Source organism: Schistocerca piceifrons, chromosome 3, assembly GCF_021461385.2.
Source record: "Schistocerca piceifrons isolate TAMUIC-IGC-003096 chromosome 3, iqSchPice1.1, whole genome shotgun sequence".
Lineage (NCBI taxonomy): Eukaryota > Metazoa > Arthropoda > Insecta > Orthoptera > Acrididae > Schistocerca > Schistocerca piceifrons.
Window position 1 is genome coordinate 740,946,702 of NC_060140.1, and position 27,541 is coordinate 740,974,242.

At 43.6% G+C, this 27,541-nt stretch overlaps 1 protein-coding gene and 1 pseudogene across 2 annotated transcripts in view; both read right to left on the reverse strand.

The window, feature by feature from the left end:
* Nucleotides 1-27,541, reverse strand: part of LOC124788028 (ankyrin repeat and BTB/POZ domain-containing protein 2) — a 644,871-nt gene that overhangs the window by 340,792 nt on the left and 276,538 nt on the right. The gene's annotated exons all lie outside the window — the stretch shown is intronic.
* On the reverse strand, nucleotides 38-155 carry LOC124790192 (annotated as a pseudogene).

Genomic DNA, 27,541 nt, shown 5'->3' on the forward strand with positions numbered 1-27,541 from the left:
CCTCAGTTTGCCCCACAAGGGGTGAGTGCACCCCGCTTGCCAACAGCGCTCGGCAGACCGGATGGTCACCCATCCAAGTGCTAGCCCAGCCCGACCGCGCTTAACTTCGGTTATCTGACGGGAACCGGTGTTACCACTGCGGCAAGGCCGTTGGTACCGTACTCCCACGGCCACTAAATTCCTCGCATTTAAAGTCAATCGTGAATCAGTGGGACCGACTCGACCGGGCTGTTCGCGCCATCGATCATCAGCCGAGAAACGTAGCGCAGCTGGCCACGGCAGGGGAGTAAGCATGCCTCCAGATCCCTGTCACTACCTTCCAGAACCTCACTGACTCTCTTATTGAACTTTTCACACCGTTCGCATTGCAACAGGTAGTTATTCAAACTTCTGACACGTGATCAGATTAATGTGACTGGACAATGCATTATTTTTTTATATTCAAATGTAGAAATATGTAATGAAATGTTGTTTCAGACAGAAGATTTTAATGATAAAAATGTGTTAAGCATATTTCATAATTTTAAAGAACATCGGTAATTATTATTATTATTATTATTATTATTATTATTATTATTATCCTTCCAATTCTGTGTGATCCCTTATAACATTTATAATGTTGTTGTTGTTGTTGTGGTCTTAAATCCTGAGACTGGTTTGATGCAGCTCTCAATGCTACTCTGTCCTGTGCAAGCTTCTTCATCTCCCAGTACCTACTGCAACCTACATCCTTCTGCTTAGTGTATTCATCTTTTGGTCTCCTACGATTTTTACCCTTCGCGCTGCCCTCCAATACTAAATTGGTGATCCCTTGATGCCTCAGAACATGTCCTACCAACCGATCCCTTCTTCTAGTCACGTTGTGCCACAAACTCCTCTTCTCCCCAATTCTGTTCAATATCTCCTCATTAGTTATGTGATCTACCCATCTAATCTTCAGCATTCTTCTGTAGCATCATATTTCGAAAGCTTCCATTCTCTTCCTGTCCAAACTATTTATCGTCCATGTTTCATTTTCACACATAGCTACACTCCATACAAATACTTTTAGAAACGAATTCCTGACACTTAAATCTATACTCGATGTTAACAAATTTTTCTTCTTCAGAAACGCTTTCCTTGCCATTGCCAGTCTACATTTTATATCCTCTCTACTTCGACCATCATCAGTTATTTTGCTCCCCAAATAGCAAAACTCCTTTACTACTTTAAGTGTCTCATTTCCTAATCTAATAAGCATCACCTGACTTAATTCGACTACATTCCATTATCCTCGTTTTGCTTTTGTTGATGTTCATCTTATATCCTCCTTTCAAGACACTGTCCATTCCGTTCATCAGCTCTTCCAAGTCCATTGCTGTCTCTGACCGAATTACAATGTCATCAGCGAACCTCAAAGTTTTTATTTCTTCTCCATGGATTTTAATTCCTACTCCGAATCTTTCTTTTGTTTCCTGCTTGCTCAATATACAGATTGAATAACATCGGGGAGAGGCTACAACCCTGTCTCACTCCCTTCCCAACCACTTCTTCCCTTTCATGTCCCTCGACTCTTATAACTGCCATCTGCTTTCTGTACAAATTGTAAATAGCCTTTCGCTCCCTGTATTTTACCCCTGCCACCTTCAGAATTTGAAAGAGAGTATTTCAGTCAAATTTATAATGTTAATTATCAAAATTATAAACTACACAAAAATTTTCTTTGCATGTACAGATCTATTTCAAACAACATCTGTGTACAGCTGAGTGCAACACTGATATCTTTGCCTTTTTTGGTGCGTTTTCAGTACTCTTGGGAAAGATGTATTGTGAGTGGCTGTTGTGTCAAGACTGACATTTTTACAGAAATTTTTGTGTAATGCAGGATTTTCTGCGTTGTGATGCGTCCTTCAAAACAAACTATTAAGAGATGTAAATAATCATGAGAAAAAGTTTTGCAAAAATCATTTCTATAGTTGACACACAACCAAAATCACGATTCTGGTTCTCTGCTCTTCAAAAAGGGAAAGTACTTCTAGATATTCGGTGACAATGAGTAACACCAAGAAAAATAGAAAGAAGAAATGAGGATAAATTAACAAAAATATTTACGTGATTTGGGAATTATTATACCACATAAAGCTAATTCACTCGTCTTGTGTGTGTTCTGAAGATGTTGAGGATTATTTACGCAGACCATAACAGTGGCCACCACTGCGGTTGGCTAAACAGTTTCGAATTATTTTTATACTACTTATTCAGTGTTAGTAGTCCAATATCAAAGCCACGGTGGTCACATTATCCAGACAGTTCCCACGACTGTTCATAACAACTCGTTCCTTACTGTACACTGCAAAGACACGTTAATTGCTCTTTTTCTTTAATGGAGCCGATACCAGGATCTTCAAAGCTGAGGTGTAGAATCGTCAAATGAGTGTTTTGTGGAACATTAGGAAAAAAAATAGCGAGGTTCGAACGCGGTAGGAGCAGACTTCTAGTCTGGTGGCATAGCCAGCTACGCTGGCGCTGCTCCTCGATGGATGGCGGTCTCATATGGTAAAACTTTGATCCTAGATTTGTCGGAAACGCTCCAGAAGCGCATCGTACTAGGCCAGCATTCTACGTACGTACTACAGTTGTGCGAAACATGAGCAGAGTCAGTGACCCCTTGAGTGTACAGTCCCCCTCATAGTCGATAAGAGCACTGCTTGAGAAAGTCAGGTGTCAGGGTTCGTGTCCCGGTCCAGTACACAGTTTTCCGCTGTCAGGAAGTCAGCAGTGACGGATGGTACGAGAGGGCAAACTCAGCAAAGTGTAAGATACGATGCACTCATTGTCACCAATGATATTTAATTCGTGTATCTAAGATGAAATTACAAAAGTCATGGACAATCTCGATGCCGGAGTTGTCTGCCACAGGCAGAAAATCTGCGCGATGCGGTTCGCTGATCACAGGGCAGTGGTCGCCGAAATGCTCCAGGTGCTTAGCGAAAAGGCAAGTATGCTTAATGTTGGCTGCGATATGCTCGTAAACAAAAAGAAAGCCGATGGACACAGCGCCAAGATTGGACAGGTGATTCCCGAATACGTTGGTGAATTTTGCGTCTCGGAAGTAGAACAGATCGAGAACTAATTTTAGTACGGACTGCGGAAATCAAAAAATAGTTCCTATAAAAGAAGACAAATGCTAACATCTAAATTCTAGAGATTAGAATTTTTTGTGCATCACGGTGTGGTTTACTGTTAAAATCCCGAGAGCGTGCGTACCGTCATCCTGCAGTATGCGAGTCCAATGTGCTAATCGATGCGCTACCTCTCTCGGTTACTATTGTAAAAGACACATTAACAAGTGCAAAATGGAAAATTAAATTTTTAATGATATCTATGAAGTTTTGGAGATAAAAACTGGTGTAAGACAAGGAGATGGATCGTCCCACTGCTGTTCAGTTCCGAGCTAGAAAAGAAAATCAAGGTGGAGGAAAAGAACAGAATAAGAAGGAATTTTAAAAAGTCATAATATCGGTAGAAAAGGGGCTAATCTATGAGCTGATGGTATATCTTTTGTAAACGATGTTGCCACACTAAATGAATTTTTAGACGATGCAACAATGCAGATAAATCACCTACATGAGACATCTTCAAAAGCAGGGCTATGTATCTGAAAAAAACAAGGTATATGACATGCAAGGAGGACGCACCGAAATGCATAGAAAATGACCATGAAAGAATAAAAAAAAGCCTACACAATTGAAATATCTCAGTGAAACAATACAACCAAAGATTTTGTACAAAGAAGCTTACCAAGGGCAAGGAAAATGCAAGCAGTTTATCAATAAACAAAAAACTTGTGTATCAAGAATGATTTTTCCATAAATACATACCTCCAGCACTGTAACGTTGTCATTAGACCATGATGCCTTTATGCTTCAAAATGCCTGTCGGCAAACACTATCAAACCATTGGCTGAAATAGAAAAGAAGGAAGGGAAAACAGTTAGGAAAATCTTGAGACCAAAACATGAAAGTGAGAAATGGGGGCCCGCATCTCGTGGTCGTGCGGTAGCGTTCTCGCTTCCCACGCCCGGGTTCCCGGGTTCGATTCCCGGTGGGGTCAGGGATTTTCTCTGCCTCGTGATGGCTGGGTGTTGTGTGCTGTCCTTAGGTTAGTTAGGTTTAAGTAGTTCTAAGTTCTAGGGGACTGATGACCATAGATGTTAAGTCCCATAGTGCTCAGAGCCATTTGAACCATTTGAGAAATGGGACTTAAGAAGTAATAAAGAAGTTTATGAAGGAATAGAACGAATATTAGACACAATGACAAAGAGAACAGTTGTATACCATGGACACCTAAAAGGCTGGAGGAGAAACGAACAATAAAAAGAATTCTTAACTGTTTTCACTGAAATTCAAAAAATATGAATTGCGTGTATCAAAGAAGTAAAAGCAGATGTAAGGGAAGTGACAGAGAAAGAAATAGGAAAAAGATAAAAGTTCAGAGCAAAAGTAAAAATGTTGCAACAGAAGAAAACAAAAAACAGACGCAATATGGACAGAAGAAAAAAAAGCAACATAGAGAAAGAATGACATTTACTGTAAAGAAACAAAGGAGGAAAGAAAGAATACGTTATTCCATGCAGTCCTCAGTAGGCCAAATCAATAAAAATATTTCATATTTTTTGATAGGTGTTTTGTCCATGAACCATGGTCCTTTCCGTTGGTGGGGTGGCTTGTATCCCTCAGCGACACGGATAACCGTACCGCAGGTGTAACCACAACGGATGGATATCTGTTGAGAGGCTTTGCTTACGACTGGTTCGTGAAGAGGGGCAACAGCCTTTTCAGTAGTTGCAGGGGCAATATCAAGCAAAACGGCATTGTTGTGCTAATACCGCGAAAGGTTGAAATCAAGGTGAAACTAGAGCCGCAGTTTTTTTCAATGGTATGCAACTGTACTGTATGATTAAATAATAATGGTGTCCTCTTGGGTAAAATCCCCCCCCACCATGAACCCGTTGGTGGGGAGGCTTGCGTGCCTCAGGGATACAGATAGCCGTACCGTAGGTGCAACCACAACGGAGGGGCATCTGTTGAGAGGTCAGACAAATGTGTGGTTCCTGAAGAGGGGCAGCAGCCTTTTCAGTAGTTGCAGGGGCAACAGTCTGAATGATTGACTGATCTGGCCTTGTAACATTAACCAAAACGGCCTTGCTTTTGTGGTACTGCGAACGGCTGAAACCAAGGGGAAACTACAGCCGTAATTTTTTCCGAGGGCATGCAGCTTTACTGTATGGTTAAATGATGATGGCGTCCTCTTGGGTAAAATATTCCGGAGGTAAAATAGTCCCCCATTCGGATGTCCGGGCGGGGACTACTCAGGAGGACGTCGTTATCAGGAGAAAGAAAACTGGCATTCTACGGATCGGAGCGTGGAATGTCAGATCCCTTAAACGGGCAGGTAGGTTAGAAAATTTAAAAAGGGAAATGGATAGGTTAAAGTTAGATATAGTAGGAATTAGTGAAGTTCGGTGGCAGGAGGAACAAGACTTCTGGCCAGGTGACTACAGGATTATAAACACAAAATCAAATAGGGGTAATGCAGGAGTAGGTTTAATAATGAATAGGAAAACAGGAATGCGGGTAAGCTACTACAACAGCATAGTGAACGCATTATTGTGGCCAAGTTGGTTCGAAGCCCACGCCTACTACGAAATAAAAGAAATTATTCAGATAGTGAAGGGTGACGAAAATTTAATAGTCATGGGTGACTGGAATTCGGTAGTAGGAAAAGGGAGAGAAGGAAACGTAGTAGGTGAATATGGATTGGGGCTAAGAAATGAAAGAGGAAGCCGCCTGGTAGAATTTTGCACAGAGCACAACTTAATCATAGCTAACACTAGGTTCAAGAATCATAAAAGAAGGTTGTATACATGGAAGAAGCCTGGAGATACTGACAGGTTTCAGATTGATTATCTAATGGTAAGACAGAGATTTAGGAACCAGGTTTTAAATTGTAAGACATTTCCAGGGGCAGATGTGGACTCTGACCACAATCTATTGGTTATGACCTGTAGATTAAAGCTGAAGAAACTGCAAAAAGGTGGGAATTTAAGGAGATGGGACCTTGATAATCTGAAAGAACCAGAGGTTGTACAGAGTTTCAGGGAGAGCATAAGTGAACAACTGACCGGAATGGGGGAAAGAAATACAGTAGAAGAAGAATGGGTAGCTCTGAGGGATGAAGTAGTGAAGGCAGCAGAGGATCAAGTAGGTAAAAAGACGAGGGCTAGTAGAAATCCTTGGGTAACAGAAGAAATATTGAATTTAATTGATGAAAGGAGAAAATATAAAAATGCAGTAAATGAAGCAGGCAAAAAGGAATAAAAACGTCTCAAAAATGAGATCAACAGGAAGTGCAAAATGGCTAAGCAGGGATGGCTAGAAGACAAATGTAAGGATGTATAGGCTTATATCACTAGGGGTAAGATAGATACTGCCTACAGGAAAATTAAAGAGACCTTTGGAGAAAAGAGAATCACTTGTATGAATATCAAGAGCTCAGATGGAAACCCAGTTCTAAGCAAAGAAGGGAAAGCAGAAAGGTGGAAGGAGTATATAGAAGGTCTATACAACGGCGATGTACTTGAGGACAATATTAAGGAAATGGAAGAAGATATAGATGAATATGAAATGAGAGATACGATACTGCGTGAAGAGTTTGACAGAGCACTGAAAGACCTGAGTCGAAACAAGGCCCCCGGAGTAGACAACATTCCATTGGAACTACTGACGGCCTTGGGAGAGCCAGTCCTGACAAAACTTTACCATTTGGTGAGCAAGATTTATGAAACAGGCGAAATACCCTCAAACTTCAAGAAGAATATAATAATTCCAATCCCAAAGAACGCAGGTGTTGACAGATGTGAAAATTACCGAATTATCAGTTTAATAAGTCATAGCTGCAAAATACTAACGCGAATTCTTTACAGAAGAATGGAAAAACTAGTAGGAGCCGACCTCGGGGAAGATCAGTTTGGATTCCGTAGGAATGTTGGAAAAGGTGAGGCAATACTGACCCTACGACTCATCTTAGAAGCTAGATAAAGGAAGGGCAAACCTACGTTTCTAGCATTTGTAGACTTAGAGAAAGTTTTTGACAATGTTGTCTGGAATACTCTCTTTCAAATTCTGAAGGTGGCAGGGGTAAAATACAGGGAGCGAAAGGCTATTTACAATTTGTACAGAAACCAGATGGCAGTTATAAGAATCGAGGGGCATGAAAGGGAAGCAGTGGTTGGGAAGGGAGTGGGACAGGGCTGTAGCCTATCCCCGATGTTATTCAATCTGTATATTGAGCAAGCAGTGAAGGAAACAAAAGAAAAATTCGGAGTAGGTATTAAAATCCATGGAGAACAAATAAAAACTTTGAGGTTTGCCGATGACATTGTAATTCTGTGAGAGACAGCAAAGGACTTGGAAGAGCAGTTGAACGGAATGGACAGTGTCTTGAAAGGAGGATATAAGATGAACATCAACAAAAGCAAAACGAGGATATTGGAATGTAGTTGAATTAAGTCGGGTGATGCTGAGGGAATTAGATTAGGAGATGAGAAACTTAAAGTAGTAAAGGAGTTTTGCTATTTGGGGAGCAAAATAACTGATGATGGTCGAAGAAGAGAGGATATAAAATATAGACTGGCAATGGCAAGGAAAGCCTTTCTGAGGAAGAGAAATTTGTTAACATCGAGTACAGATTTAACTGTCAGGAAGTCATTTCTGAAAGTATTTGTATGGAGTGTAGCCATGTATGGAAGTGAAACTTGGACGATAAATAGTTTGGACAAGAAGAGAATAGAAGCTTTCGAAATATGATGCTACAGAAGAATGCTGAAGATTAGATGGGTAGATCACATAACTAATGAGGAGATATTGAACAGAATTGGGGAGAAGAGGAGTTTGTGGCACAACGTGACTAGAAGAAGGGATCGGTTGGTAGGACATGTTCTGAGGCATCAAGGGATCACCAATTTAGTATTGGAGGGCAGCCTGGAGGGTAAAAATCGTATAGGGAGACCAAGAGATGAATACACTAAGCAGATTCAGAAGGATGTAGGTTGCGGTAGGTACTGGGAGATGAAGAGGCTAGCACAGGATAGAGTAGCATGGAGAGCTGCATCAAACCAGTCTCAGGACTGAAGACCACAACAGCAACAACTTGGGTAAAATATTCCAAAGATAAAATAAACCCCTATTCAGACCTCCGGTAGGGACTACTTAGGAGGATGTCGTCATCAGGAGAAACAAAATTGGCATTCTACGGATTGGAGCGTGGAATGTTATGTCCGTTAACTGCTCAGGTAGATTACAAAATTTTAAAAGGGAAATGGACAGGTTGAGATTAGATATATTCGAAGTTAGTGAAGTTCGGTAGCAAGAGGAACAGGACTTCTGGTCAGGTGAATACAGGTTATAAATACAAAATCAAATAGAGATACTGCATGAGTAGGTTTAATAGTAAATAAGAAAATAGAAATGCGCTTAAGCTACAATGAACAGCACCGTGAACGCATTATTGTAGCCAAGATAGGCAAGAAGCCAACACCCATAGCATTAGTACAAGTTTATATACCATCTAGCTAAGCAGATGATGAAGAGAGGGGAGAAATGTACAATGAGATAATAGAAATTATTCAGATAGTTAAGGGAGAAGAAATTTTAATTGTGATGATGTAATGGAATTTGACAGTAGGAAAAGGAAGAGACAGAAAACTAGACGACGCTGCGTGGTAGAATTTTACTTAGCCCATAATTTAATGATAGATTACACTCGGTTTAAGAATCATGAAAGGAGTTTTTGTACGTGAAAGAGTCGTGGAGACAATGAACGGTTTCAGATCGATTATATAATGGTTAGACAGAAATTTTAAACTGATAAACTGGAAAATGCTTCAGAAAGAGCATTATACAACGGTTGACTAGAACAGGGGAAAGGAAAACAGTGGAAGACGAATGAGTAGCTTTAAGATATGAAATACTGAAGGCAGTAGTGTATCAAATAGGTAAAAAGATAAGGCCTAACTGAAATCCTTGGCTAACACAGGGGATACTGAATTTAACTGAAGAAAGCAGAAAATATAAAACTGTGAAAGGGAATAGAAAAACATTTAAAAACAAGATTGATAGGAACTGCAAAATGGCTTAGCAGGAATGGCTAGAGGGCAAATGTAAGAATTTAGGAGAATATTTAACTAGGAGAAAGAAGATATCGGCTACAGGAAAATTAAGGAGGCTTTTTGAGAAAAAAAGTAGCAGATTGGAATATCAAGAGCTCAGATGGAAAACCAATCCTAAGCAAAGCACGAAAAGCTGAAAGATAGAAGGAGTACGTGGAGGGGCTATACAAAGGAGATGGAGACAGCATCATAGAAACTGAAGAGGGCATATATGATGAGATGGGAGATATGATCCTGCGAGAGGAATTTGAAAAAGCACTGAAAGACTCAAGTCGAAACAAGGCCCCTAGAGTAGAGGACATTCCGTCAGAATTATTGATATCTGCCGCGCGTAGTGGCCGTGCGGTTTGAGGCGCCATGTCACGGATTGCGCGGCCCCTCCGCCAGAGGTTCGAGTCCTCCCTCGGGCATGGGTGCGTGTGTTGTTCTTAGCATAAGTTAGTTTAAGTAGTGTGTAAGTCTAGGGACCGATGACCTCAGCAGTTTGGTCCCTTAGGAATTCACACACATTTGAACATTTTTATTGATGCCTTGGGAGAGGCGGCCATGACAAAACTTTTCCATTTGGTGCACAAGATGTATGAGTCGGGCAAAATAGACTCGGACTTCAAGAGGAACGCAATAATTTCAATTTGAAAGAAAGCAGCTGCTGACAGGTGTAAATATTACCGAACTATTAGTTTAATAAGTCATGGTTGCAAAATACTAACACGAGTTCTTTATAGAGAAATGATAAAACTGGTAGATGCCGATCTCGGAGAAGATCAGTTTGGATTCCGTAGAAATTTACGAACAGACGAGGCAGTACAGATGCTACAAGTTATCCCAGAGGGTATGTTAAGGAAAGGTGAACCTATGTTTATAGCATTTGTAGAATTACAGAAAACCTTTGACAATGTTGACTGTAATACTCTATTTGAAATTCCGAAGATAACAGGGGTAAAATACTGGGAGCGATAGCCTGTTCACGACTTGCACAGAAACCAGACAGCGGGTATAAGATTCGAGGGGCATGAAAGAGAAGGAGTTTTTCAGAAGAGAGTGAGATAGGGTTGTAGCATATCCCCAATGTTATTCAATAATCACACTGAGAAAGCAGTGAAGGAAACAAAAGAAAATTTTGGAGTTGAATTAAAGTACAAGGAGAATAAATAAAAACTTTGAAGTTTGACGATGACATTATAATTCTGTCAGAGACAGCGAAGGACTTTGAAGGGCAGTTGAACGGAATGAAAAATGTCTTGAAAGCAGGACATAAGATGAACATCAACAAAAGCAAAACAATGATAATGGAATGTAGTCGAATTATATCAGGTGATGCTGAGGAAGTTAGATTAGGAAACGAGACTCTGAATGTAGTAGGTGCGCTTCGCTATTTGGGCAGCAAAATAACGGACAGTGGGCGAAGTAGAGAGGATATAAAATATAGACTGTCAACAGCAAGGAAAGCGATTCTCAAGAGGAGAAGTTAATTAACATCGAGTATTAGGGAGTCTTTCCTGGAAGTATTTGTATGGAGTGTAGTCACGTAGGGAAATGAATCATGGATGATAAACAGTTTGGACAAGAAGAGAATAGAAGCTTTCGAAATGTGGTGCTTCAGAAAAATGCTGTAGATTAGATGGGTAGTTCACGTAATTAATGAGGAGGTAATGAACAGAACTGGGGAGAAGAGAAATTTGTGGCACAGGTTAACTAGAAGAAGGGATCGGTTGCCAGGACACATTCTGAGGCATCAAGGTATCGCCAATTTAGTACTGGAGCGAAGCGTGGAGGGTAAAAATCGCAGAGGGAGACCAAGGGTTGAATACGCTAAGCAGATTCAGATGGACGTAGGTTGCAGCAGTTATTCGGAAATGAAGAGGCCTGCACAGTATACAGTAGCATGGAGAGCTGCATCAAACCAGTCTTCGGGCTGAAGACCAGAAAAACATAACTGTTGTTGTTAAAATTATATACACTACTGGCCATTAAAATTGTTACACTACAAAGATGACGTGCTACAGACGTGAAATTTAACCGACAGGAAGAAGATGCTGTGATATGCAAATCATTAGCTTTTCAAAGCATTCACACAAGGCTGGCGCCGGTGGCGACTCCTACAACGTGCTCACATGAGGTAAGTTTCCAACCGATTTCTCGTACACAAACAGCAGTTGACCGGTGAAACGTTGATGCCTCGTGAAAGGAGGAGAAATGCGTACCATCACGTTTCCGACTTTGATAAAGGTGGCGTTGTAGCCTATCGCGATTGCGGTTTATCGTGTCGCGACATTGCTTCTCGCGTTGTCGAGATCCAATGACTGTTACCAGAATATGGAACCGGTGGGTTGAGGAGGGTAATACGAAACGCCGTGCTGGATCCCAACGGCCTCGTATCACTAGTCGAGATGACAGTTATCTTATCCGCATGGCTGCCACGTCTCTATCCCTGAGTCAACAGATGGGGACGTTTGCAAGACAACAACCATCTGCACGAACAGTTAGACGACGTTTGCAGCAGCATGGACTGTCAGCTCGGAGACCATGGCTGCGGTTACCCTTGACGCTGCATCACAGTCAGGAGCGCCTACGATGGTGTACTCAACGACGAACCTGGGTGCACGAATGGCACAACGTCATTTTGTCGGATGAATCCAAGTTCCGTTTACGACATCATGATGGTCGCATCCGCGTTTGGCGACATCGCGGTGAACGCACATTGGTGGTGTGTATTCGTCATCGTCGTACGGGCGTATCACCCGGCGTGATGGTATGGGGTGCTATTGGTTACACGTCTCGGTCACCTCTTGTTCGCATTGACGGCACTTCGAACAGTGGACGTTACATTTCAAATGTGTTACGACCCGTGGCTCTACCCTTCATTCGATCCCTGCGAAACCCTACATTTCAGCAGGATAATGCACGACCGCATGTTGCAGGTCCTGTACGGGCCTTTCTGGATACAGAAAATGTTCGACTGCTGCCCTGGCCAGCACATTCTCCAGATCTCTCACCAACTGAAAACGTCTGGTCAATGGTGGCCGAGCAACTGCCTCGTCACAATACGCCAGTCACTACTCTTGATGAACTGTGGTATCGTGTTGAAGCTGCATGGGCAGCTGTACCTGTACACGCCACCCAGGCTCTGTTTGACTCAATGCCCAGGCGTATCAAGGCCGTTATTACGGCCAGAGGTGGTTGTTCTGGGTACTGATTTCTCCGTATCTATGCACCCAAACTGCGTGAAAATGTAATCACATGTCAGTTCTAGTATAATATATTTGTCCAATGAATACCCGTTAATCATCTGCATTTCTTCTTGTTGTAACAATTTTAATGGCCAGTAGTGTATATTTATGCCGCCTTAAAAGTGGGGGGTGGAGGGGTGGCGACAAGTTCTATTGAGAGGGAGAGGGGGGAAGTTAAGAGACAGAGAGACAGTAAGAAACTGAGACTCTCCTCTCGCCCAGAATCGAAACCTGGGCCCAAGCCTGTCAACAGATGTTCTTGCCGCGCACCATTCGCGAGTTACATATAAAATTAGGAAGTGAGACCTCCGTCACACACCGTAAGGTGGTTCAAAAATGGCTCTGAGCACTATGGGACTTATCATCTGAGGTCATCAGTCCCCCTAGAACTTAGAACTACTTAAACCTAACTAACCTAAGGACATCACACACATCCATGCCCGAGGCAGGATTCAAACCTGCGACCGTAGCAGTTGCTCAGTTCCAGACTGAAGCGCCTAGAACCGCTCGGCCCGTAAGGTGGTTTGGAGAGTATCATTGTATACTCTTAAGTGAAGCTCGTTTTCAATACAGAGAGTGCAGAGCGGAAGCCGGAGTGGCTGTGACGAGCGATGGCAGAGGCCAGGTGTGCAGCTGTCGGCTGTTGGGACGTGAGGGCACGCCACGCCACGCCATGCGAGCTAATGAGGGGCAGGAATGCCACACAGCGCGACCACCACGACAGCGATGTGGGCCGGTCGCGGCACTGCCCTCGCAGCCTCCGGCAACACCAAAGTGCGCAGTCATTCCGCTACCAAACTGGCGTTTTCCGCTTTCATCCATTGCGTTTTCCCAAATAAGACGAGCAGGCCGAAAGACAGCGAAACAGAAGTAACGTCTTAGACAAGCAACATGACGCCAGTCGTTACGACGTTAAAAACTTAAATGGTGGCAATAGGTCATCGATAAGATTTGTTCGTAGCAATTGACGGAAAGTCATCGATTAAAACAGAAGTGATTTCTGGCGTTCCCCAAGGTAGTGTTTAGGCCCTTTGCTGTCCCTTATCTACATAAACGATCTGAGCAGCTGTCTTATGTTGCTGCAGATGACGCTGTTATTTCAAATGGTTCAAATGGCTCTGGGCACTATGGGACTTAACATATGTGGTCATCAGTCCCCTAGAACATAGAACTACTTCAACCTAACTAACCTAAGGACATCACGCACATCCATGCCCGAGGCAGGATTCGAACCTGCGACCGTAGCGGTCATGCGGTTCCAGACTGAAGCGCCTAGAACCGCACGGCCACACCGGCCAGCTGACTCTGTTATTTATCGACTAACAAAGTCATCAGAACATCAAAACAAATTACAAGACGATTTAGAAAAGTTATCTGTGTAGTGCGAAAATTGGCTATTAACCTTAAATAACGAACAGTGTGAGGTCATCCACATGAGTGCTAAAACAAATCCGTTAAACTTCGGTTACACGATCAACCAGTCAACTCTAAAGACCGCAAATTCAACTAAATACCTAGGAATTACAATTACGAACAACTTAAATTGGAAGGAACATATAGAAAATGTTGTGGGGAAGGCTAACGAAAGACAGCGTTTTATCGCCACGGCGCTTAGAAAACGTAACAGAGCTACTAGGAAGACTGCCTACACTACGCTTGTACGTCCTCCTTTTGAATACTGCTGCGCGGTGTGGGGTCCTTACCAAATAGGATTGATTGAGTACATCGAAAAAGTTCAAAGAACAGCCTAATATGGGAGAGAGTGTCACTGAAATGATATAGGATTTGGGCTGGACATTATTAAAACGAAGGTGTTATTCGTTGCGGCGGAATCTTCTCTCGAAATTCCAATCACCAATTTTTATCAAAAAAAAAAAAATGTTCAAATGGCTCTGAGCACTATGGAACTTAACATCTGAGGTAATCAGTCCCCTAGAACTTAGGACTACTTAAACCTAACTAACGTAAGGACATCACACACATCCATGCCCGAGGCAGGATTCGAACCTGCGACCGTAGCGGTCGCGTGGTTCCAGACTGAAGCGCCTAGAACCGCTAGGCCACAGCGGCCGGCCCAATTTTTTCCTCCGAATGCGAAAATATTTTGTTGACACCGACCTACATAGGGACAAACGATCACCATGATAAAATAAGGAAAATCAGCGCTCGTACGGAAAGATATAGGTGTTCGTTCTTTTCGCGCACTATACGAGACTGGAATAATGGAGAATTGTGAAGGTGGTTCGATGAACCGTCTGCCAGGCACTTAGTGTGATTTGCAGAGTATCCATGTTGATGTAGATGTAGAATGATGGCACCAGTTATTTCGTGATAAGAACAGACCGGGCAACCCAGAGAAAATTAACTTAAAGCAATGACTTTGGATATGTTAAAATCCTTGTCAGTATTGCTGTTGTGACCATCGATCCGAAAAGTTCAGTTCTCCGTTCTTCATCTACGTTTCCATCCATACACGGTTAACACGGTTCATGGACTCACTTCCAGTTGCAGGCTCCCTATGTGACGGTTTACAAGGCCAACAAAAGTTTTATTATGAGCAGTTCACGTAATTATTGACCTAATTTAAAAATTTTAACTGCTGTCACAATCTACTCATTAATATACCAAATTTATTCGCAACTGCGTAATATTTCAGATATTAGCTGCGTTAGGAATGAAGATATTACCTAGTGGTGACACGAAACTTTGTGCCGCACTCGAACTCGGATTTCTCGCTTGTCCGAGCGAACGCCTTAGCCACTACGGCTATTCCAGCACGTTAACACGCCTGACGCGTACTGTCCACAACCCCACTGCACGCAATTTTACTTGGATTCCCGTCATAGAGTTTCAACGAGACGTATCGCAATCATTATTTTGATCGTCGAGGCTTCCAATACTTACCTCTAATTATTTAAATTTGTTACAGCTGCAAGATCATCACCAACGTCTATTTCCTCAGATACTGTTAAGAATAACTACTCATTAATAGTTGTAATCTTTTGTTAAAGTTTTAGCACTGCAAGACCAGTATTACCTTAGAAGCCGTTAATATGTCTTGAAACAGTAACTCACCACACTCACGTTATACTGATCCATATTTGAGAATGGCAGCACTTAGCGATTATTACAAAAATTACACGAAATTACGAACCTTTAAGGAACTTTTTCTCGGTGACACCGCCCAAAACCTGATAAAATGAAAAATGTTTGTGAATTACTATATTTTCGCTGTGGGTGCAGTAACACTTCCGCATGAGACATGAGATTTTAATTTATTTGTATAGTAATCAGAAGTTTGACACTGTTTTACACATAGTAGTTCGACTGTTTAAAGAAGTGGGGGAGGGGCTACATGCACTCTGCCGATCACTGTGACGTGCTTCCCAGTCTATCACATTTTAGACTTCCTTCCCGATCCATTCGCGTAAGGAGGCGATAAACTGACTAAATATCTGCACCTTCAGTAATTAATTTGATTTTGTCTCCGTAGCACCTATAGGAGGGAGAGGTATGAGGTTGTAGTATCTTTTTGGAATCTTCACGCAACACTGATTCTTCAGAGTTTGTAAGTAGGCTTTGACACATTAGTTGACGTCTATCTTCAGGCGTCTGCCAGTTCGTTTTTTTAGTATTTCTGCAGTGCTCATCCTTGTGACAACAAATTGTGACGATTCGCACTCCCATTCTTATTCTTATTGCACCCAATTAGTACTAACTCAGTAGCCAATCAAAACAACTGGTCGTTGGCAGTGTTTCTGAAGGAGAGGATGAGACCTTTTTTAAGCTGAAATCGGATGAGAAATGGAAGAGATTTTTTCACTTTCATGCAAAATAAGATAACCTGCTTAAAATTGTATATTTCGTGTTTTCTGTGCGTCATTCTAATGCTGCTCCGCAAATAATTTTTAGCCTCAAGAGAAACTCTTGGCGAGCTAAAAGAACCCGTTTGTCAATGGCTACATTGGAAGTTGAATTAATGATGAAGATGAACTACTGATTTACTCATTTACGCGCCAGTAGTTTCATTGTTTTCTCGACGGGGAAGGAGGAATTGTTGCACCAGGTGGTTATAATGAAAGATCCAGTGTGGGCGGGATTAGCGTACAGCAGCGAAACACGGTAGATATACTAACGCGCGTTAATGTAGAACCAATTTAGGCAGGAAAAAAATTAGTTCCGATTTTGGCCACCAGGTGCAAATCTGGCGCTGTAAAACATCTCGTCGACGTCTCCAGAGCTCATATTGACCAAATTGTGTAAATGGCAGTTAATAATAAGATCAGCGTTATGCCTTTCCCATTTGTTTGACCTTTTCTGCTTTTCTGCCCATGTCCCATTCGTAACCCATTACATATGGAAACATTTCTACACGACATTATCGCATTCACAGCGCGAGATTCGCATCTGGTGGCTAAATTTGGAACTAATTTTTTCCAGCGTAACACATTAGAATATCTACCCTGTTTCGCTGCCAAACGATAATTGCAGACCAAACTGTACCCCTGTGAGTAGCTGCACTTTAATTATAGCCACCCAGTAAATTCAGTATCCACTGTTAGTTCTAACAACCTGGCACTTTGATTATAACCAACCGGTATCAATATCCCCTGTTAGCCGTGTGGGGCGTGTCAGCACGCCGCTTTCAGGATTCGGGTAGGCGTACTGGTCTCGGATCGAACCCACTCGGCGGCTTAACGACGATGGCTGGTATGGTGGTTAGCTTGGCTGTGGTTTTTAGGCCATTTCTCAGGTCCAATTAAGTGAATACCGGGGTGCCACCCACGCCCCGCCTCAGTTACACAATTCGCAAACATTTAGCAAATGTTTACATTCTTTCACGTGGATAACACTATACGCAGATAATTGTGGTAGACGAATTCCGTCCAAGAGTGGGATGGGGGAGGGATCCCAGTGATCCCACGCGAGTAAAGCCCGAGAGGACAGACACACTGTTCACTTGACAGTGCAGACCGTACAACCTTGACATGTACCTTGAGTCAGGAAGTGGGCTTGTTTTCAACATGAAAGAAGTCCACACGGATAGTGTGATGATGTCTGCAGCTCCATGGACTGACAGCAAGGCGACCAGTATTGAAGCATTACTTGGTGCAGCAGCGTGAGGCGCGCCTATAAGGATGTACTCAAAGACACCGCTCCACGCAGGAGTGACACCACAAAATCTATTCAGATGAGTCTCTATCCTGCATACAGCATTGGTGAGAACGAATGCTGCCGGATTGAACTAAGCAGCACCTGGTGTGATGATATGGGTTGCAGTTGGGTACTAAACGCGATAAACATTGCTATTTTGGATAGCGGGTGTTACATTTCTGATGAGTTAAGGCCTATGACTGTTGCCAATCTTAGTAGTCTCTGTGAAATCTTTCAACAAGATAACGCCAGACTATGTTGCCCATGCCATCCTGACCTCACTCAATACAGTGTGTGCTCAACTGTTTCTCAGGCCAGTACATTCTACAGTAGTCTTAGGCACTGAAGTTGAGTAAAATCAGATGGCATGATTGGTTGAGAGTTCCTCAAGAGGAACGTTCAGCCACCTGTTTGCAATTCTTCCAATATGAAGCTATATAGGCGACTTGCGCGCCCTTAACCTATCCTAGTAATACTACTTGAGAAAGGGATCAACAGTTTAACATGGAACCGAACCGCGTGCCGTTTCTGGCATATCTGCACTTCACTGAAAGGTGAATGCTAACGTGACGGCAGACAGAAAAATCCTATGTCTGACCGGGATTTGATCCTGTAACATTACAGTCTCCAGGCGTGCTCTTTAATGCTAGACCACCAAGCCACTGATAACGTCTGGTCACAGGTTGCTGAGAAACTGGTAGCCATCACTCTCAAGCCCCTGCAATTGATGAACACAGGTTTGGAGTTGAAGCACAATGGAATGACGTATCTGTCGTCCATGCTTAGACACGATGGTTCAAATGGTTCAAATGGCTCTGAACACTATGCGACTTAACTTCTGAGGCCATCAGTCGCCTAGAACTAACGAGGTGCATTCAAGTTCTAAGGCCTCCGATTTTTTTTCTAATTAACTACTCACCCGAAATCGATGAAACTGGCGTTACTTCTCGACGTAATCGCCCTGCAGACGTACATATTTTTCACAACGCTGACGCCATGATTCCATGGCAGCGGCGAAGGCTTCATTAGGAATCTGTTTTGACCACTGGAAAATCGCTGAGACAATAGCAGCACAGCTGGTGAATGTGCGGCCATGGAGAGTGTCTTTCATTGTTGGAAAAAGCCAAAGTCACTAGGAGCCAGGTCAGGTGAGTAGGGAGCATGAGGAATCACTTCAAAGTTGTTATCGCGAAGAAACTGTTGCGTAACGTTAGCTCGATGTGCGGGTGCGTTGTCTTGGTGAAACAGCACACGCGCAGCTCTTCCCGGAAGTTTTTGTTGCAGTGCAGGAAGGAATTTGTTCTTCAAAACATTTTCGTAGGATGCACCTGTTACCGTAGTGCCCTTTGGAACGCAATGGATAAGGATTACGCCCTCGCTGTCCCAGAACATGGACACCATCGTTTTTTCAACACTGGCGGCTACCCGAAATGTTTTGGTGGCGGTGAATCTGTGTGCTTCCATTGAGCTGACTGGCGCTTTGTTTCTGGATTGAAAAATGGCATCCACGTCTCATCCATTGTCACAACCGACGAAAAGAAAGTCCCATTCATGCTGTCGTTGCGCGTCAACATTGCTTGGCAACATGCCACACGGGCAGCCATGTGGTCGTCCGTCAGCATTCGTGGCACCCACCTGGATGACACTTTTCGCATTTTCAGGTCGTCATGCAGGATTGTGTGCACAGAACCCACAGAAATGCCAACTCTGGAGGCGATCTGTTCAACAGTCATTCGGCGATCCCCCAAAACAATTCTCTCCACTTTCTCGATCATGTCGTCAGACCGGCTTGTGCGAGTCCGAGGTTGTTTCGGTTTGTTGTCACACGATGTTCTGCCTTCATTAAACTGTCGCACCCACGAACGTACTTTCGACACATCCATAACTCCATCACCACATGTCTCCTTCAACTGTCGATGAATGTCAATTGGTTTCACACCATGCAAATTCAGAAAACGAATGATTGCACGCTGTTCAAGTAAGGAAAATGTCGCCATTTTAAGTATTTAAAACAGTTCTCATTCTCGCCGCTGGCGGTAAAATTCCATCTGCCGTACGGTGCTACCATCTCTGGGACGTATTGACAATGAACGCGGCCTCATTTTAAAACAATGCGCATGTTTCTATCTCTTTCCAGTCCAGAGAAAAGAAATCGGAGGCCTTAGAACTTGAATGCACCTCGTAGAACTAATTAAACCTAACTAACCTAAGGACATCACACACAACCATGCCCGAGGAAGGATTCGAACCTGCGACCGTAGCGGTCGCTCGGTTACAGACTGTAGCGCCTAGAACCGCACGGTCACTCCGGTCGGCTTAGACACGATGCCCTGCCGGCTTAGAGCCATTGTTGCTGCCACAGCTGACAGCTCTGTGTACTAAATTTTGCACCCTGTATACATCCCGTTCACCTACAAATAATGCATTCTTCATACCATACTGTACACGCGCAATAAACAACATTACGCTGTCTGCCACAACTCCCGGAGCTGAAATTTTGATAGCCAGCGGTGTACATGATCGGGGAGTAGGTGCTGTATTGTGCCAGGAAGATACGATAAACAGACGTATAAGGAGCCGTGCAGACATCCCGCACATGAGAACGCCTTCACCACCTGGCTGAATGGTGCCCTGATGGCAAACGCCTAGTGTGGCTTATACTATCTACTCTGCAGTCACTATGTACCAGCGTGACGCGACTTCTCTATCCAAGCGAACTTCTACGAGGGATGTGCCGAAAGTACGTATCTTCATTATTTTTCAAACGGAAGCTTTATTGCCTAAAGCAGATACACCGTGCCCCCATCATGAACTATACCTTACACTATCTTTCGACATAATCGCCACTGACATTGAGATATTTGTCGTAGCGGGCAGTCAGTTAAAATAAACCACTCTGGGAAAACTCGGTGCCCTGCAACAAAAGGAATTGTCGCACAGGCTACTCCACCTCATCACTGGTGTGGAAACGACTTCTGTGGAGTGCAGCTTTCAATGAAGGGAACTTGTGAAGTCCGATGGTGCAAAATCGGAGCTGTAGGTCGGGTGATCCAGTCTCTCCCGTCCGACGTGACAAATCTGATCCTGTGTGAGCCGTGCTGTGTGTGGTTTCGCGTTGTCCTCCAAGAGCTCAACACCTTCACTCAAGAGCCGTGGTCTCTTTCATCGAATCGCGGACCCGAGCTCGGTGATGGCGTAGCATTAGCATGGAACTGTCGCTTGCTGGAGGAAATCAAGGAGAATCACATGTTTGGCATCCCAGAACACTGTGGCCAAAACCTTTCCTGCGGATTTTACATTTCGATTTTTTCCTCACTGGTGACCTGGGATGCTTTCACGTCACTGAGGCGGCTTTGATTCTCAGGTAAAGCGCTGAACCCATGTCTCAATTGCTATGACTATTCTGAACAAGAACTCATTTCCCTCTCGTGTGTACTACACCTAGTGATCGAGGCTGATGCCTGTTCTTGCATTCTACTGATCCGGTGCTACTGCCATCTTTCTCGGCAACCATCTAGCAGACACTTTTTGGTAACCCAACATATCATAGAGCTTGTGGTAGGCTGAGCACGGCCAATATGCAGCGTGGACGCCACATCTAACACCGCTTTGTACCTGTCGGCTAACATCATGTTCTGTACTCTAGCAGTGTTGTTTTCATTCTCGGATGTAGAGAGGTGCCGTCTTCGACCTTCATCCTCCCCATTCTGCCTTCCTTCCACTGAACATACAACACCAGCGACCTACTATTTGACTTGACCTCTTCACTATACACAGTCTGCAGGCGTTCATGGATGGCGTGCTCACTAGCACCACGTGCCCATTCATACCAGATAATAGCACGCACTTCCGCTGACCACCACGTTGTCAGTACACTCCCGTCTGTCATCGTGACATGTACTCGAATCACCTCGGGTATGCCGGTCTGCTGCTACTGTCTCGTCTTCGGCGCTCTACACATACGTCATTCAGCTGAAGCCTCTTCCGTCGTTGGCCAGCAACGGGTGTGGATTCATATGGCGCTTGTTTGTGTCACCTGGCGTACTATCTTCTCTTTCAAAAACAGGAACTTACTTTCGCAACGTCTCTTGTATATTTCAAGCGTACAACGGCGGTGCTGTAGGTTTGCAAACTGTAAAAGTGGACAGTGGCTTCTGTACCGGAAAGAAGCTACTCAACAGATGTTATCGAGGATTCAATTTTCGAGTGATTTGCTTCTGCGTGACCCTTTCATCCGATTTTACAGCCCCATAGCAAGGATATCTATGGAGCGTGCATTCAGATGAGCAGGACGGAATTCCTTCAACAGCACAGGACGACTCCAACTGTCATGTGACTATGGAGCGGCATGAGGTATGTTCGCAACTGCCCAGCAGATTTCGAATTGCTATTACAGGCAGATACCATTCATAAGTATCGTGTATTTTGTACAAGCGTTTCATAGGCTTCTTGTCAATTGTGGATCTATTTGAGCGAGTAATAGTGGCTCCTTGTCACGAAATCTGACAACGACCGGGACAGCAGTGTGCTGACCCTAAGCCCCTCCATACAGCATCCAGTGACGCCATTGGTGGAGGACGACACGGTGGTCGGTCGGTACAGATGGCTCGGCCAGGACATTTACGTTTTATAGCCATCTTAACAATTACCATGCATAAAATTTATTCGTATTTGCGAATACGGACACCATCAGCTGTGTAATGGAATGACGTCAACGAAAATTTGTTCCAGACCGGAATTCGAACTCGGATTTCCCGCTTATCGCTAGTTCTCGCTTTACCAAGTGACTATCCGAGCAGACTCACGACCAGACCCAAACTTCTACATGCCATCAACCAGGTCGTAATAATTAGTACTCCTTCAGTCGAATGGATGCAACGTCATTTCCCTTCTATGTGACATACGTCACAGCTCAGAAGTCCTTATTTTTTCTTAATAGGAAAAGAACGGATAGCCACCGCTATTGTTTTGGTTTTGTGCTACGCTTTATCACATTGGTGTGTCTCTGTTTTTATATATTATGTTGCGGTGGCATCGCGAATTGGGTTCTTAGTGTAGCAAAGTGACAGGGTCCCAAAAAACATCGAATTTAGAATTATGGCGGGCGGCAAAATTCTTACATTTTTATTTTCACTATGTTTTTATGTGCTTAACCTGCCTTCTTCCTCAGCGAAACAGAAATATTAATCGTACATTCTCATTCTGCATGTAATAGGTACTAGTGCAACAGTTTCTATTGTGAGGATACTTATTTAAACATACCGGTACTAGTTTGGAGAGATGTATAATCCAGAGATAATGACTTAGACTGTCATGTATAATTTTTTCATAGTTGAAAATTGCTCAGAATTTTTATTCATTCAACTTACTGACTGACAGCCCAAAACTAATACAATTTATCTAGCACTTACATCAAAAATATATGGTCATACAGTGAAATGAATTGGACCCACAATTTTATGCCTTCATTACACTGTGTTTCAATATTAATAGGCATATAAAGCACCTCTTATTAGTATGATAACTATAATTAGGCCTCTGGAATACGCATCTTTAGAAATAAACTTTTCCTATTTTGAGGGATTTTGAAATGCATTCGTTGTAGCACCAATACAGCATCATTGCTGTTACTAATGAGTAAATGTGTAAAATCACAGCAAATAAGAGCAACATTAAAGGTTATGTATTAGTGCAAAACGTAGACAGTGTCATATCAGAACCACGTGATTATTTTAATGTGGTGTTGACCACTTGCGCACTCATTAGATATTCCAACTCCAAGGTTACATTTCACCATAATCGACGGCGAACCGTATTAACAATCTGTTGCTCTCGGCCGTAGACTCTGGATGCAATCGTTCCCGTCGAATCAGACGATCGCGGTGGCACGAGAATCGACCAGTGGCTGCAGAACCTCTTGGGATGGTTACTGAGCGTCGGGCGACAACGATTCGGCCGCCATCTCGTCCATTCTGCGCTAGCCTGTCTAGACTTCGAACAGTACCCACCGTGATGACATTCCATACCCTGTGCGTCAGCCTCAACTGCAGTGAGGACACAATAATACACTACTGGCCATTAAAATTGCTACAGTAAGAACAAATGCAGATGATAAACGGGTATTCATTGGACAAATATATTATACTAGAACTGACATGTGATTACATTTTAACGCAATTTGGGTGCACAGATCCTGAGAAATCACTACCCAGAACAACCACCTCTGGCCGTACTCACGGCCTTGATACGCCTGGGCATTGAGTCAAACAGAGCTTGGATGGCGTGTACAGGTACAGCTGCCCATGCAGCTTCAACACGATACCACAGTTCATCAAGGGTAGCGACTGGCGTACTGTGACGAGCTAGTTGCTCGGCCATCATTGACCAGACGTTTTCAGTTGGTGAGAGATCTGGAGAATGTGCTGGCCAGGGCAGCAGTCGAACATATTCTGTATCCAGAAAGGCCCGCACAGGACCTGCAATATGCGGTCGTGCATTATCCTGCTGAAATGTAGGGTTTTGCAGGGATCGAATGAAGGGTAGAGCCACGGGTCGTAACACATCTGAAATGTAACGTCCACTGTTCAAAGTGCCGTCAATGCGAACAAGAGGTCACCGAGACGTGTATCCAATGGCACCCCATACCATCACGCCGGGTTATACGCCAGTATGGCGATGACGAATACACGCTGCCAATGTGCGTTTACCGCGATGACGCCAAACACGGAGTCCATTCTGCTGCAAACGTCGTCGAACTGTACGTGCATATGGTTGTTGTCTTGCAAACGACCCCATCTGTTGACTCAGGGATCGAGACGTGTCTGAACGATCCGTTACAGCCATACGGATAACATGCCTGTCATCTCGACTGCTAGTGATACGAGGCCGTTGGGATCCAGAACGGCGTTCCGTATTACCATAACACATCTGAAACGTAGCGTCCGCTGTTCAAAGTGCCGTCAATGCGATCAAGAGGTCACCGACACGTGTAACCAATGGCACCCCATACCATCACGCCAGGTGATACGCCAGTATGGCGATGATAAATACAAGCTGACAATGTGCGTTTACCGCGATGACGCCAAACAGCGAGTCCATTCTGCTGCAGACGTCGTCGAACTGTTCGTGCATATGGTTGTCGTCTTGCAAATGTCCCCATCTGTTGACTCAGGGATCGAGACATGGCTGCACGATCCGTTACAGCCATGCGGATAACATGCGCGTCAACTCGACTGCTAGTGATACGAGGCCGTTGGGATCCAGCACGGCGTTCCGTATTACCCTCCTTGAACCCATCGATTCCATATTCTGCTAACAGTCATTGGATCTCGACCAACGCGAGCAACAATGTCGCGATACGATAAAGCGCAATCACGATAGGCTACAATCCGAACTTTATCAAAGACGGGAACGTGATGGTATGCATTTCTCCTCCTTACACGAGGCATCACAACAACGTTTCACCAGGCAACGCCGGTCAACTGCTGTTTGTGTACGAGAAATCGGTTGGAAACTTTCCTCATGTCAGCACGTTGTAGGGTTCGCCACCGGCGCCAACCTTGTCTGAATGCTCTGAAAAGCTAATCATTTGCATATCACAGCATCTTCTTCCTGTCGGTTAAATTTCGCGTCTGTAGCACGTCATCTTCGTGGTGTAACAATTTTAATGGCCAGTAGTGTACCTAGACATACAGAGTACAGGCGGCAACGAGCACAGTCTACGAATGACTCCACTGGCAATATTAAAGAGACAGTCAACAACAGTAGCGGAAGCAGATCGGACGACGGTGACACAGGTGATAAATGGTTCAAATGGCTCTGAGCACTATGGGATTTAACATCTGAGGTCATCAGTCCTCTAGACTTAGAACTACTTAAACCTAACTAACCTAAGGACATTACACACATCAATGCCCGAGGCAGGATTGGAACCTGCGACCGTAGCAGCTGCGCGGTTTCCGACTGAAGCGCCTAGAACCGCTCGGCCACAACGGCCGGCGACTCAGGTGAAGATGGATCGACGTAGAATAAGTACCAAATGTAAAGTGCGAGGGGACTTTAAAAAATAAGTTACGCATTATTATGGCAGGATGAGTAATTTTATAGAATACTGCACTACACTTAAGATTATACAGATATATGACACTACTCTTTTTGAAGACAGTCACCAAGCCTTTGTAAACAACAGTCCGAACGTTCTACCAATCATCCAGTTCCTCGACCATAGAAATCCGCTCCTTGGTTACGGAACCAGAGTGCGGATGTAGGCCTAAACTACACCAAGAGTGACATGTTTGTGATAAATCTTCAGTGCACCGTTGCCCTGAAACGGCATACTGTCATAATAAGCAAGTAATAATACGGAAAAGACTAAACACGATGAAATACAATTTTGTATCTCCGAAGCAGCGAGCGAAGGACATCAGCCAGCCAGGGTGGCCGAGCGCTTCTAGGCGCTACAGTCTGGAACCGCGCGACCGCTACGGTCGCAGGTTCGAATCCTGCCTCGGGCATGGATGTGTGTGATGTCCTTAGGTGAGTTAGGTTTAAGTAGTTTAAGTTCTAGGGGCTGATGACCTCAGAAGTTAAGTCCCATAGTGCTCAGAGCCATTTGAACCATTTGAAGGACATCACGTGACTGATTCCGTTGCCATCCGAACGCCGCTGTAGCGTTCTCATTTTATCCATTCGCATTTTAACAGCGTAAGATTTTGCAGTTATATTAGTTTATTTCTCTGGCCTTTTTACTAAGAGACTACTGAGATTGTATGGGTATAATTTAGATCCAATTATATATGTAAAAAGTTTTTGTATAACTCTCACAAAACTCTTCGTTCATTACCCTTATGGGAAACTTTAATTTATTAATGTTAACGAAATAAAAAATTTCAAATATCTAACCGACTATGCGGATGCCGTTAAGAGATCGCAGAACACTCGAAATCTCGCACAGCTTTTGTAGGCCAATTCTAAGTTATTTCCTTGGCTTCACAGACCGTAAGCGTCCTATATCCAACTGTTCGTCACGACTTCCCCTATATCACTGAGGTCCGTAGTAAACAGTATCGTTTACACCCTGTATACAAATATATATACATATGATGAACATCAAGCAATTAATTTGTTGGTCATGGTTAGGAAACCCGTTTTTGTTGAAAAATAGATCAGGGCGCATGAAAGCAGTTGGTGCGATTATTTTGGCGTTTTAACTGTAAATCTAAGCGCTATGCTAAAGGTATTCTAATTTTATGTTACAATGAAATAGCCTCCAGTGCCCAGAGCGATGCTTTAATCCTTTTGCTCGCCTCAGCAATGAAATAACAAGAAAATATACAATTAATTGACTGAATAGCTGATTGTGTCTGTTCGTAGCCATAATTGAGTACTGGTGCTTTAGTACAGAAGGCAAAACGTGACACGATCACTAGCAGTAATTGAGTACCAGCTTTTATCACTCGACGTGCATCTCGACAGCGTTGCGTGACCACAGCAGTGAAACTCACTGCAACTCCCAAACAACTCGATTCGTTTCTCCGGTCGTCTGCTTCCACATCTCACAGATAGCTGGAAAGAACGAAAATAAGTCCAGGTTTCCTCTGCTACTCTCACTGCCGTGGGCTCGTCTCTTGTCAGAGCAGTCTCCAGTGAACCTCTGCTCAACAACAGGATCTATTGCGTTGATCACAATTCCTGAAAAATCAGCAACCGCTTTGGACCTATTCCCCATTGAAATGTGTAATCATTCATTATATTTCAAGCCATCATATAACTCGTTTTTGCGGCACTCGTCATAATAGGGGCTCTAAGCAAAGGTTTTTGCCCTTATTTTAGAGGCAAGTTTTGTCTACATTTAACTGCTTGGATCAACGTTAAAACTTTAATGACGATAAGCCCGTCGTAAATCAATGGTGAGTTGACATATGCAGACGAGCGTGTTGAGTTTTACCCC